This window comes from Petaurus breviceps, unplaced genomic scaffold (assembly GCF_028583685.1).
Source record: "Petaurus breviceps papuanus isolate PSGF00001 unplaced genomic scaffold, PetGlider_PUasm1.0 38, whole genome shotgun sequence".
Taxonomy (NCBI): Eukaryota; Metazoa; Chordata; class Mammalia; order Diprotodontia; family Petauridae; genus Petaurus; species Petaurus breviceps.
In genome coordinates, this window is record NW_027186304.1 from 57,650,488 (window position 1) to 57,664,958 (window position 14,471).

The 14,471-nt window shown below is 34.7% G+C and overlaps 1 protein-coding gene and 1 pseudogene across 1 annotated transcript in view; one reads left to right on the forward strand and one right to left on the reverse strand.

The window, feature by feature from the left end:
• LOC138170531 (gamma-1-syntrophin-like) overlaps nt 1-14,471 on the forward strand; it is a 704,758-nt gene that overhangs the window by 424,518 nt on the left and 265,769 nt on the right. The gene's annotated exons all lie outside the window — the stretch shown is intronic.
• The window catches only part of LOC138170244 (H-2 class II histocompatibility antigen gamma chain pseudogene), a 69,850-nt pseudogene that overhangs the window by 51,440 nt on the left and 3,939 nt on the right, over nt 1-14,471 (reverse strand).

Here is a 14,471-nt window from a genome sequence, read left to right on the forward strand (position 1 = left end):
ACTTAAAATTATAAATTTATACATCAATATTTCAATGATTCATTGCTTTGAGGATTCCCTCTACTGACACATATCAAAATTCATCTAATCATCTGGGAATCACTTCAATATTCTCCTATAAATCCTCAGTAAAGGTTCTACCTGGGAATTGCATATATTTTGCCACATAGCCTACCACCCATTTATTATCAATCTTATTACATGACTGGCTCATTTTCTTTTTTCTGAGTAATATCCCTTATACTACTTAAGGAATCCATGTTCTATGAGGGGTATTGGTAAGCTTGAAAGTGTCCTTAGTAGGGCAAATTGGATGATGAAGAGTTTCAGAATCATGTTACCTGAGTGTCTTTGGATGAAATAGGAGATATTGAGTCTAGAACAAAAAAGGCTAACTAGGTAGATAATCATACCTATCTGTAAGTATTTGAACTTCTATCATGTGAAAGAATGAATAAACTTTTTTTTTAAATTTCTGTTTGAAATATACATATATATATATATATATATATATATATATATATATATATATATATAATGTTGTCTCTGGAACATGATTGTGTTACCTGATGACAAAGATTATGTCTCATAGTTTTCTCATTTCATTCCACAGAATCTAGTAGAGGACTAGACATATTGTCAATCTTAAATAAAACCTTTTTAAAATTTTAATTTTTAGCTGCAGAGTTTGGATTTGGAAACATAAAATTCATTAGGTATTTACAATTTCTCTTTGGTCAGATTATGTGAATAAAGCCACAAAATTAGTTGGTAAAGCAAAAGCACATAGTTTAATTAGAATAGAGGAACTATTTACTTTGAAAAGGGTGATTGAAAGTTTTGAAAATTTATTTATTAGTGATTGGTGAAACAGATATTTATTGATGATATTTTAGATCATACAAGAATAAGATAAACTACCTCAGCAGCTGACAGGTATAAAAATCAATTCCTAAGACAATATTTCAACAGGTAAATGTCCATTGTTGCCTGGTAAATGGATTAACACTACATAATAGATATAAATCTCAGAATGTGTTGGAAAATATCTATTTCATGATGCATCCAGTTAGAGTTCTGATGACAGATCAAATTCTCTCAACAGACCAGATTTTTTTTTTCACTTGATAAACTTAATATGTTGGGAAATTTATTGATTCTGTTGTTTTACTAAGTGGAGATATTCTAAGGAATGCATATAAAGAAGCATTCCATTTGTAGAGAAGATAAAGAAATATGTGAGTCTGGTAGAGTATTTACAAATTGAGACAACATCAAAACATGGTCTCATTTGCATCTCAGTGGTTTACATGGTTTTGTGCACTTCAGTTCAATATAAAGTGATAATTTTCAGTCACATAAAAGCATTATGTTAGCATATATAATGTAACATAGCATAGCATATAACATAACATAACGCAACATAACATACATATTTAGCTCTGTTATTGCCCAATACCATGAAGGAATACCAAGGGATTTGGGGTATTCTGCCATCAGTTAAAAAACCAGCATTTCCAGATTTTCAACATAATGGGATTTTGCACCTCAACTCTCCACTAGTATTGCAATCTTGGCTAATTTTCCTGTTGCTGTAATGAGTTCAGAAGGGATTATGCTGAAAGGAAAAAAAAAAAATGAATGTGATGTGAACTACTCTTGTCCCAAAATTTTTTAACCCGTTTTTGTCCTTTAAATAAAGCTTTAAAAAAGATGCTGGGGGGGGGGGTAAGTGGCACAGTGAATAGAGTTCCAGCCCTGGAGTCAGGTGGACCTGAGTTCAAATCCAGCCTCAGACACTTAACACAAAACTAGCTGTGTGACCTTGGGCAACTCGCTTAACCCCAATTGCCCTAACTTCCCCCCTCCATAAAGCAAAAAAAGGAAAAAAAAGATTCTAGGAGAATTACATTAGATTTTGTTCTCATAATCTTATGGTGTAAAACATCCTGCTATAAGGTATAGCTGAGTTGCTACAACAAAAATCCATAAATGTAATTCATTCAAGCTGACCATATTAGAAAACAAAGTGCTATTCCCCACCCCCACCTCAAGAGGCCCACATTCTACTTTAATTACCCCTCACTCACTCTATCCCAGGACTCCTCTCTTTTTCTATGAAAATATAGTAAAAGACAGACGTTTGATGCAACAAGAAAAATAATAAACATGTAAACATGAACCATGGGTGAGTTTTATAATGGACACAGAAGAAAAATATGGCATACTTAAATAGTCCTATTCCCAAAACTATAGTTTCCTTTTTTTTTTCATTGTAAGATCTTGAGAGACTGATTAACATTGGGGGGAAATATCACAATGTGAACTGTGCATAGGGTCTCCACCAGTCTGATATTGGGCACTCAATTTCTGGTTATTTATTTTCCTGGTCATTTATGGCTTCTGTTAATGAGAATACCAAAGGCAGCAAATATACAAATTTACCAACATATACAAACACAAAATTTTTCAAATGCAGTTCAATTGGTGCAGTTGCTTAATTATAACATAATAAAGAATCATTTATAATTGTCAAAACAATGTGTACTCAAAAAAATCTGTTTCCCAAACAGTTTTTTTGGAATATAATTTATTTTTCTTTTTTCTCTCATATTCTTTGCTTTCTTGCCCATGGCTATGAGCCATGTATCTAGAATACTATTCTGCTTTTTCTGTATAGCATTTACAAAACTGCTGTTGCCAAAATGAATATTTAACAACTAAAATATAATTCTATTTCTGTATTTAGGAGAATAGAAACTCTATAAAAAAGGAAAACATAAAAGGAAATAGAGAAGACTATTATCAGACAAAACTCTAAGGAAAGTGAGAGGATTATTAAATAGCTTTTTTTAGAAAGTAAAATGTTAATGGAACAAAGAAAGGATAATGATTGTATAATACTAAAAATCATCTTCAAAAAAATACAAGACTTTTCAAACCCAACAAGAAGGGAAAAAATGCCTTATTTAGGAATGGCTGGTAGAAATCACATAAATGATAAAAATGAAAATACATTGGAGAAATAAATGAATGGCTTGGACCAATATTTCTTATTTTAATGTTTAATTTAATAGTTTGATATTTCTCACTTTAACTTATTTATAATTGCTCACCCCCAGATTGAAAGGGCTGGATTAGTGTAGGGGATTGCAGAGTAAAGATCTCTTCCAAAAGCTTCCATTTAAAGAAGTTTACAGATAAGCAATATCTTCATTTCCTACCTGTTTGCCCTACTTTGAGACTCCTCTGATATCTTTACTGTGCCTCTATATCAAGCACCTCATTTTCTTTCAGCTTCCATTTGTGTATTTTCTTCTTCTTCCATTAAATTGGAAGCTTTTGGGGAGCAAGGATATATATTTTTTTGCATTTGTATCCCTAGCATTTAGCATAGTAACTGGCACATAGTAGGTTCTTATAAAATGCTTAATTGTCTGATTGACATTCCAAGTGAATTAAGAGTCACTGCACTAAGATTCAAATTGTGCCTTTATCATTTATTGTTTGACCTTGCACCACTCATTTAACCTGTCTGAGCCTCAGTTTTCTCAAAAGAAAGTTTGTACCCACCATGTCATCTCAATTTTATAGGAAAGTCCCAATTTCAAAGAGAGAAAGCCTAGTTGTAATGATAATTTGCAAAAGGCATAATATCCTTTTTAAGACCAAGGAAGGAAGGAAGGAAGGAAGGAAGGAAGGAAGGAAGGAAGGAAGGAAGGAAGGAAGGAACGAAGGAACGAAGGAACGAAGGAACGAAGGAACGAAGGACGGAAGGAAAAGCTTGATTCCTTCTTCAATATCTGGATAGTTTTAACCCATCAATTATGTTAATCATTAGGGCATTACTACCTAACAGGAATATTTTTTAAATTAATATAGGCCTTATCAGACAAAACATTAGATGCCATACATGGGGGAAAAAGTTCCTGTGCTATACATGAGAATTGGGCTATTGCCTTTTAACACAGGATCCCATGGATCTTTAATTGATATTTGCTTGAAATATCTAGAAAGAAAGAGACCCATGAAAATAGTGTTCTGTTAACTGGTAAATAATGAAATTAAATAAGACACTAACAATGAAGACCAGAAACATATCCAGTCAATGGCACCATGATGGGAATGTGATACAGCCCCCTTAGACGATACAGCAGAGTTTCTGAGTAGTTGAAGCAAGGAAAGTCAATTTTAAAAAAATCGTGAAACCCCTAAATAGTCTCTGAAGACTCCATAGCTTTGTTGAAGACTGATAGAAAGGGCACAGAAGTCTAGTCTAGGCCCCGTGTGGCAGTCCAAAGCTGGAAGATCCATTTTGGCTAAGCATGTTAGGCAGCCAAGGAAACATATAGAAGGAGTGATAAATAGGAAAATAAAAGATAAAAACAAAACAAAGACCCTATAAATAAGGAATTTTGTAACAATATGACTTTTGTGGGGGTTTTTTCATATATAATATTGGAAAAACTTCCTTTGTCATTTCTTCTATAATTGCTTATAGTAAGAGAAAAGGAACAGAACTGAGCTCTCAAAACATAGAGAAAAGGAGTGTACATGTAAAAAGTGAGTAAAATTCTTAATTTATATAAGTAAAATCGTGGCATTTAAAGGCCTTCATAACCTAGCAACTTTCAAGTCTTCTTACACCTTACTACCCTCCACCTACTCTACAGTCCAGTGACACTGGCCTCCTGGCTGTTTCTTGCACAAGAAATTCTTATCTCCTGACTCCAGACATATTCACTGGTAATCCCCAGTACCTGGAATGTTCTCTATTATCATCCCTACATCCTAGTATTTTTGCTTTCCAAAAAATCCTAGCTAAAATTCCACTTTCTACAAGGAACCCTTACCAATCCCCCTTAATGATATTATATTTCCACTCTTGTTATCTCCAATTTATCCAGGATATATTCTATTTGTATATACCTAGTTGCTTGCATATTGGCTCCCCTATCAGCCTGTGAGTTCCTTGATAACCAAGTCTGTCTTTTTCCTTTCTTTCTGTCCTCAGTGCCTTGCAAGTGCCTGGTGCATTGTAGCTGCTAAAAGGAAAAAAAAAGCTTATTGACTGACTGATCCAAATGCAATGATTCATCATATATGTTGCTACCCTTTTGTTTGGAAGACTTATTGTTAAAAAACAACCCTTTTAGATAATAAAGAACCTAATAATAATGATAATTGATTGGTTAAATAAGCAGATATTTAGTTGGAAAACGTAGATTTTAAAAATTATTATATTATACTGTGTTTATACTAATTTTATGATTCCTGACAAATAGCCAGGATGTGTATATAGGAAATGCAAAATCCTAATAATATGTGTGGTTGATGTTTTATTATAACTAGGATATTAATTTTATAGAAGTCAAATTTTTTTATGCATGGATTTACCTCTACTAATGGGTCCTCTTTCTTTATACCTCTGGCTCTCTTATGTCAACAAACAGTTAGACCAAGAATAGAGACCCAAACCCCCCCCCCCAAGAGGAAAAGATGTTGAACTGATTTAAGTCTTTAAAAAATCACCTCAAGGTCCAGATCTCTGACCCCAGGTTTAACTCCTCAAGTGAAGTCAATTAAAGAGCCTCCTCTCCACCACATAGTTAGCATGAAAGAACTAAATACTGGATGTCTACACATACCCAAAGATTCTACAAGGTACTGTAAAGCCAATCATGGCAGCTCTCCTAAAGATTGTTGCTGTGAATAACTTTAAGAGTCTAATTGCACAGTATAATGAATTCTCTATTTATTCAACAATAAACTAAAACATAACATTCATGAAAATATTACATAACAACTTATTACTAAGGTGATCACATAGTCTTAAACAAAACATATCATTCAGTATATCTTATAGTCACCTTTAACAGGTAGCAGAAAATACAAACACCATCCACCCTGAGGACACAGTAAGTTACAATCTCCTCAATTAATATGATTATCTAAATAAAGCCCTCATTCATCTTGACTAGAGCTTGGCTTCCAATCATCCTTAAGGGGTAGCAGAAAGTACAAACACCATCCACCCCTAGGTCAGAGTAAGTGCCATCTCATCAGACAATACAGAGTATCCAAAGTAAAGTCTTATTTCATCTTGACTAGAGGCTGGCTTTTAAACCCCATGGCTCCTTCTCCCCAGGTTGTCTGCTCCCAACTCTTACCTGGATTATCACGTAGGCAATTCTTGATTCCTATTCCATATCTTAGCTCACAGGGACGGCTCCACTCCTAGCTCTTCACAGTTTCTGTTTCTAAGCAAAGAAAGCTTAACAGGGCTGCAACAATATTTACACACATTACCAGCACTATCATCTCAATTCATTTTCTGTCTGAGAAACCAACACAGAACAACAGACAGGGTTTCCGTCTGAGCAAGTAATACAGATCAACAGACAAAAGTGCCAGCATCACAAACATTCTTTCTCTCAGTTCTTCCTTCTCTCAGCTCTGCTCAGGCTCTTATGTGCTCCTCCTTGTTCCACCCTTTTTGCAACCTCCTCCCACCACAGGTTCGAATCTGATTAACTTCAGCCTAAAAGGGGCAGGGGAGATCTTTAATTTCCCTTAGGCCTATTAAGGGCAAGGAAGATCTTCAAACTCTCTTAGGCCTATTAAGGGCAGTACAAAGTATATTGTTTCCAATCAAAGACTCTTGATAAAATGAAAGGAAAGGCTTAAAGGCATTTGATTAACTAAAACTCAATCCAGAAAAGAGCAAAAAATTCTATTTTGCTTGCCCTTTCAAGTACTTCCATTTCATATTATCATGAGTCTCTCAGAAGCCAGCTGCTCAAGCCTCTTCTATGTGAGTAGCTACAAAGGATCATGTGGCTAGGACTCTGCTGTATATGTATACAAACAAACATACATTACAGGTAGGTAGGTAGACAGACAGACAGACAGACAGAAAGAGAGAGACATATATATATATATAGAGAGAGAGAGATAGTATGTCTATATATAAAGAGAGAGACAGGCAGATTTACAGAGAAGAGAAGTCCAATTCAAAGAACATTAGAAGTAAAGCAAAAAGTGGGAAACAATTTTTACTGCCAGTGTTTCTGATAAAGGCTTTATTTCAAAAATATATAGAGAAATTAATCAAATTTATAAGAATACAAGTCATTCCCTAATTGATAAATGTCCAAAAGATATGAATAGGCAGTTTTCAGATGAAGAAATTAAAGTTATCTATAGTCATATAAGAAAATGTTATAAACTCCTATTGATTAGAAAAATGCAATTTAAAACACCTTGGAGGTACATTCTCACCCTATCAGATTGACTGATGAATGACATTCTGACATGACAGAAAAGGAAAATCATAAATGTTGATGATGTGGTAAAATTGGAACACTAATGCACTATTTGGGAACTGTGAACTGATATAACCATTCTTGAGAGCAATTTGGAACTATGCCCAAAGGGCAACCAAATTATGCATATCCTTTGATTCACCAATACCACTACTAGGTCTGTATCCCAAAGAGATCATAAAAAGGTGGAAAGGGTCCACAGGTACAAAAAATATTTATAGCAACTCTTTTTGTGGTTGTAAACAATTGGAAAATGAGGGGATGTCTATCATTTGGGGAATGGCTGAACAAGTTGTGGTATATGAATATAATGGAATACCATTGTGCTATAGGAAGTGATGACCAGGAAGACTTTAGAAAAAACCTGGAAAGACTTATATGAACTGATGTTGAATGAAATGATCAGAACCAGGAGAACATTGTACACAGTAACAGTCACATTGTGTGATAATTGACTTTAATAGAATCAGCCCTTCTCAGCAATACAACTATCTAAGATAATTCCAAAAGACTCATGATGGAAAATGCTATCCACATCCAGAGAAAGAATTATGGAGTGTAAATGCAGATCAAAGCATACTATTTTCACTTTTTGGTTGTTTTTGTTTTTTCTTTCTCATTATTTTTATTTGTTCTCATTCTTCTTTCACAACATGATTGACATGGAGATATGTTTAATATGATTGTCCATGTAAAAATAAATAAATGAAAATTGACAGAAAAATTCCATACTTTCAACCCTTAAGTGCTATATTCCTTTAAGTCTATTATAAATCTATCATAAATCAAATCATATGTTCCCAGAAGAGGAATAATATAATTCAGGGATTAATTCTTGACCAAGGACCAGCATCAAATAAATCTCATATATGGTTAATAATATGTCATAAATATAAACCTCTATAATCTTTTCAAAGCATGGTTTATGTACATAAATGTGTTTTTACAAATAGACAAATTAAAGGGGTACAATGTATGACAAAGTCCACACATAGCACATAAAAATATAACTCTTCTATCATAAAGCCATGCACAAGCAGCTTTCCAGAGGACTGCTGCTTTGCATAGTTTTCAAGTTTCTGATTACATAGTATAGTGAGCTCTCTATTTATTTAATAAAAATCAGAGCAAAACATTCATAGAAAATCAAAATACAGTATTCACAATGTTACAACTTAACACAGAAAATAAAAATACATCATTCACCATGTCACGACTCAAAACTATCACTAAAATGGCCACATAGTTTTCACCAAAGTGGTCATATAGTTGTAAACAAAGTACATTCATTTAGTCAATCATAAAATCTTTAATTCAGTCACAAAGTACAAAAGTTAAAGTTCCCCACCCCTAGGTCATAATCTTCTCAGTTAGTACACAGTATCCAAGTAAAGTCTTCTTTCAGCTTGACTCCCAAGGCTGGCTCTCAGCCTCAATGGTTCCTCTTCCATAGTCCTAGCTCTAGCTGTCACCTGGGTTCAAAGGCAGGCAACTCTCAGTTTCTTGTCCAGCTCCTTGTCCAGTTATTCATCCAGTTCCCATTCCATATTGAAGTTCACAGTGTCCAGTCCACCTCAAGTCCTTCTTATTTCCTGTTCCTGGAAAGACAAATCTTGACAGAGCCACAATAATATTCAAACACATTGCCACCACCATCATCAATTCACTATCTCCCTGTGAAATCAACTCAGACCTACCAACAACTCAACTACCAACCTACTCAACACAAATCATCAACATAGAAATAAACACAAACAAGTGGTTTGGACAAACAAGTCTTGGACTACAAACAAGGTCCAAGAGGTCAGCACAAATCATCAGTAAAGTTCTAGGATATCCAAAACCCTCCTCCAAGAATTCTGCAAACATACAACCAGAAAATCCTCTTTCAGGGCTTCCAGTAAGGTCCCAGGGCTTCTATGCAAAGTATCACAAACAAACATCAACACAGACAGAGGAGACAGAGTGCTGGGATACCATGTTTGCTCCTTCTTGACTCTGACACCACAAGAGACTTCCCTTCAATTGTGCCATCTCACGCCCTGGGCTTCTCCTTATATATGGTCATTAGCTCCTCCCCTTCCTGTTGCAGGAGTTCATGAATTCTAGGGTTCACAAGTTGTGGGGTTCACATTTTCTGTTTCTTAATAGACTTGATACAAGGTAACTGAAACAAGATGTTCATTCAATAGCAGAAACAAGGTGAACTACTTTTGTGCTTGTCATTACAACTATGTTCTAAAGTTGACATATTTATAAACTGATTTTTCTAATTAAATATTCCCAATTAAACGTCAATTGACATTATTTTAGGAATAATTTTCTTTGCCTCCTAGAATTTAGAAAGGTTTCAGGAAAATTATTTTGATGGCCCATATTTCTAAAATAAATGCTATATTAGAAGTTTTGACGTCATGGCATTTTTCTGCTCCAAAATTTTCTTTTTCGGAGCACAGGTATTCAAAACTACTTCATTGATCCTGTGTTTCATTCCAAGCTAGGATCATTTTTATCAGATCCTATGAGTTTAATTATTGCTTTCCTATGATGCCCAACAGTCTAGATCTACCCCTCTCTGCTGTACTCCAGGACTCTATTACCAATTGTACCATTCTTCCGGTATTTCCCATTGGCATTTCAAATATAGTATATGAAAAAATTACTCATCATATTTTCCCTAAAATTCATTCTTCTTCCAAATACTTCCATTTGTATTGTTTTCACTATTCTCTGCCCTCCTGCAACAACAAGGACGGTGGTATTTGGAAGGAGGGTGGAAAACATATTCATTTGACCTACTATTGGTGGGACTGATGTTATACAAATGATTGAATACAAATCTCAGGGAAATTATTTAAAGGTCAACTAGTGATTCTTTTTCTCTTTCTTTCTTCCATGTCCTCCTTGTTCCCTCCTAGACTCACTTATCAATGGCAATGCCATAAGCATAAGGTTTTGAAAGAAAACACTTCAAATGAGGCAGCAACAAATGAAGTACAAGTTTTAATTTGATAATTCTGAATGAGAAAAATAGTGAAGTGTTAAGCACCTAAAACAGAACATTCCTCTCTGTTTACAAATTCTTTCTAAGAAAAAAATCCAGGAAAAAAAAACTTTTTAATGAAAAAAAAATGAAGACTGCTATTTATATTTAATATTGAACAGTAATTTAAATTTACCAATCATGAAAACTAAAATTTAATTGGGAAAATTCTAATCTTTCTAAAACACATCAAGAAATTATCTGAGAACTGAAAAGTAAGTGGGTTAAGAAGGAAGAAAATGTTGGTAGAGTTGAAGAAAATTAGCTGCAATGATTGTAGTCCACTAAAAGAAAATAGAAACAAAAAAAAAAGAAAAGAAAAGAAAAAGTGGGAGCTCTGCCTGAAAAGAGGAAGGATTTTATCAGTAAGGATCTAAAAGTGGAAGAATCAAGCATCAATTGATGCTCATCAAGTATTTACTGATTGTTGACTGGGAATATTGCACCTGATCTCAGAAGTCAGACTGTTGCTACCAGACTAATGGCCAAATGAGTGAGAGTCAGGTTGGGCTTTCCTTTAAGTTTTGTTTGTCTTCTTCATTTTGTTTTGTTTTGTTTTTCTCTTTTTTGGTCCTTCATAAGGAAAGTATCAAGTTTCTTCCTCTTGGGGATGGGTAGATAGGCAAGTAGAACTATATTGTTTTATCACTAAGAGAAATGTGTTACATTAACAGGACACAATGCTTTAATACTTGTAAATGTTGGAAGACAGTTCAGCAGGGAACAAGAAGGTGCAAATTCTTGTGTTTATTTCATCCTTCCTTTCATTCCTAATATTTTCTGAAAAAAAAGTTGTTTTTTTCTATTTTCATTTCTTTTTGGTATATCCTAGATTTTAGTAGAAATTTTTACTTCCCAGCTAAAAATAGATGTTACACTGACCTTAAAATACTTTCCATAGTTAGACTCCCTATTCCTTTCTCAGCTTATAAATAAAACTAGATTTGAATTGTCTTGTTATAACTGAAATATTGTAAAGAATGTGTTTATTTACCAAGGAAAGTAAATTAATAGTAGTATGTGGAGCTTCATTCTTTAGGCTTTAGCTGTCCAGTTTCTCAGTGAAACCCTCTGGGGGCCTAGTTAAGGGGGATTTTTTGTTTGGTTGGTTGGTTTTGTTTTTACCCATAGTGAGGAAGCTTTTAGTGCCTTATTTTAGTGCTTTAGTGCCTTTTAAATAGCTAACAAACATTTAATCAAGTACCTACTTTGTGCTAAGTACTGTGCTAAGTGCTGGTGATAACACAGAAAAACAACAACAGCAATAAAAAAGCAGTCCCTGCTCTCCAAAATCTCAGTCTAATGGAGGAGACAGCATGGGGTAAAAAACTATATCCACATAAGTTATATACAGGATAATTTAGAGATAATTCAAGAGAGAGAAGGTGGTGGTGCTAAGACAGATTGAGAAAGACTCCTTATAGAAGGTAGGATTTTAGCTGGGACTTGAAGGGAACTAAGAAAGCCAGGAAAAGTGACAAAGAGGGAGAACATTCCAGGCATGGGGGAAATCCTATGAAAATACCAAGAGTGGGGAGGCAGAATACTATGTAGGAGGAATAGCAAGGAGGGCAAGTGTCTGTCTACATTTGACTTTATAAATAGAGCAAGAGACAAGGCTATTTTTCTATATTGTCCGTGCTGTAATATGGTTTGATTTATCATCTCTGACTTATTTGACAAATTTATAGCCATGTTCTATGAGATTATTGTTGGTGAATATCTCATTCGGGGATCTTAAAGAACAGAAGGAGAATATCACCTACCATCAACATCCACTGTTAGGGGTTGAATAACTTGAGTAACCAAACAGAAATGAAATGGAGAAGAAAAAAAACTGATTTCTTAGCAAGCTAAGGAAGACTCCTTGCTCATAGCAGCCTCAGATTCCTAGGGTACAGATTTTATTTTTCTGACCCTTCAGGCCATTATATCCTTTTATAACCTTTCATCCTAGAGTACACAGCCAATCAGCAACATTATCTGGCAGCCTGGGATAAATAATTTTCACAAGAGAGAAAGAAGTAGAGAAAGGGGGAAGCAGCCAAGAGGAAAAGGGAAGTTACTGAGATATTTTCAATGCAGCTGACAGATTTTGCTATCAAAACAAGAAAAAAAATCCCTGCTAAGAGCTGGAAAGAAGTGATCAGATACTCTTACAACTCTAAGGCAGGAGGGTCGAGGTAATCATTTAGACTATGCTTCAAGTGTCTCTCATCTAGACTAAAATATTGTTTTAACAATAGTCTATTCTTTACTGTTTTGTTGCATAGTATGTTATTATTTTTACTTCTTCCTAAGAAAAGTTGAGGGATTTCCATTGTTAAGTCTATCAAGACATTCTGAAATGATTCTAGCTTTTGTTTCCCTCTATATGGTAATCTCTTTATTAGGGGGAGGATTGTGTGATATATACGCATACCCAGTTATACTGGCAAGCACTTGAACAGTATATGGGGTGGAGGCTTGGACGAGAGTGCCTCCTATATTGCTGGGTATGTGCCCTGGTCCCTTTGGGTGTGAAAATTTTATGAGTCTAACATTCACACCCCTACCCCCAATCTCTCCACTACATATGAATCTCTCAGTTTCTGTCCAAAGGGGGAAAAACACATTCAAAAGACAGTGTCTAACGATTATTAGAAAAGTAAGACTTTGTTGTCATGATAAAATTCAGAGAAGATTCTGACTTGCTGTTTCTCCTCCTTATAATGCACCACAATTTGCTAAATGCTTTTACGTGTTAACCAAAAATCAGGACTCCACAATACATAAATAATTACTTGATTTATTATAAGAGGAAGTCATATGCACATAGGAACTCCTTATATGAAGTACATAGGAGCCCGAAATACAGATAGAACCTTGGGTTTTTATGTTATAGTGAGAATGAGAGGTTGTAGGAGGAGAAGCAGGAAGCAAGGGGGGAAATTCCCTAGAGTCAAATCATGAGAAAAGTGATACATGTCTGGGACCCCTCCTGGGAACTGCTGGACCATGAAGGTAGTATGGATCTTGCTTATCTGAAAAATCTTAACTGCACAAATGGTTAATCAGTCTGAGTTAGGCTAGCTGGAGCCAGGCTTATAGCTGGCTTGGCTTCAAGGGCACTGAAAGTTTAATAGATGTCAATTACAAAAGGTCATTGTCATATTAGTTTGAGGGGCTTCATCTATGGAAAAAAGGGCAACTCAAGAAAACAAATTCAGGTGGCACCCTCATACTCAGGATTATTTTATGGATTTTTACAAAAAAAAAACCTATGGTAGGATAAGTATTTTTATTATAATTTTATAGAAGCAAAAACTGAGTCTTATAAAGGGTTAGTAATTTGCCCATTATCACAACTAGTTCTATAACTAGAACCCAGATCATCTCTTTCCTAATCTGGTTCCCTTGAACTATGTTCTGATAGCTTCCTTTTCAAATACGTACGAGGGCAAAGAAAGTTAAGTAACTTTCTAAATGATAACTTTGCCCATCCAAACCAACATAGTGACAGTAAATGTCAATCTCTGATAGGTCACTTAACCTTTCTTTAAAGAACTGTTTAAGGGGAACAAAACAAGTAAAAAGAAAAAAAAAAACAGAGTAAAGAGGGGATATTAAAAAGATTTAGGCTATAGAGTCTATTCACATATGTATGTATGTATATAGATATAGATATGTGTATATACATATATATATATATATATATATATATTTATATGTGTGTGTGTGTATGCGCACAAATAGTCTGTCCCAGTCAAACAAGGCTCTAAACCGGCATTTTATTAAGCCCCTACTAGGTATAGGTAAGGAAGATACAAAGCAAGCCAAAAGAGAAAAGACAGTTCCTATTCTTAAGCAGTTCATAGTCGAATGGAGGAGAAAACATGGCAATAACCATGTACAAAGAATATACAGGGTAAATTGGAAATAACCAATAGAGGGAAGTCACTAGCATAATATTATTAAGGAAAAAAGACTTTATAGAAAAAGTAAGATTTTATTTTATTTTTGCCTTTTAGAGGGCAATTGGGGTTAAGTAACTTGCCCAAGGTTACATGGCTAGTTTGTGTGTGTGTGTGTGTGTGTGTGTGTGTGTGTGTGTGTGTGTGTGT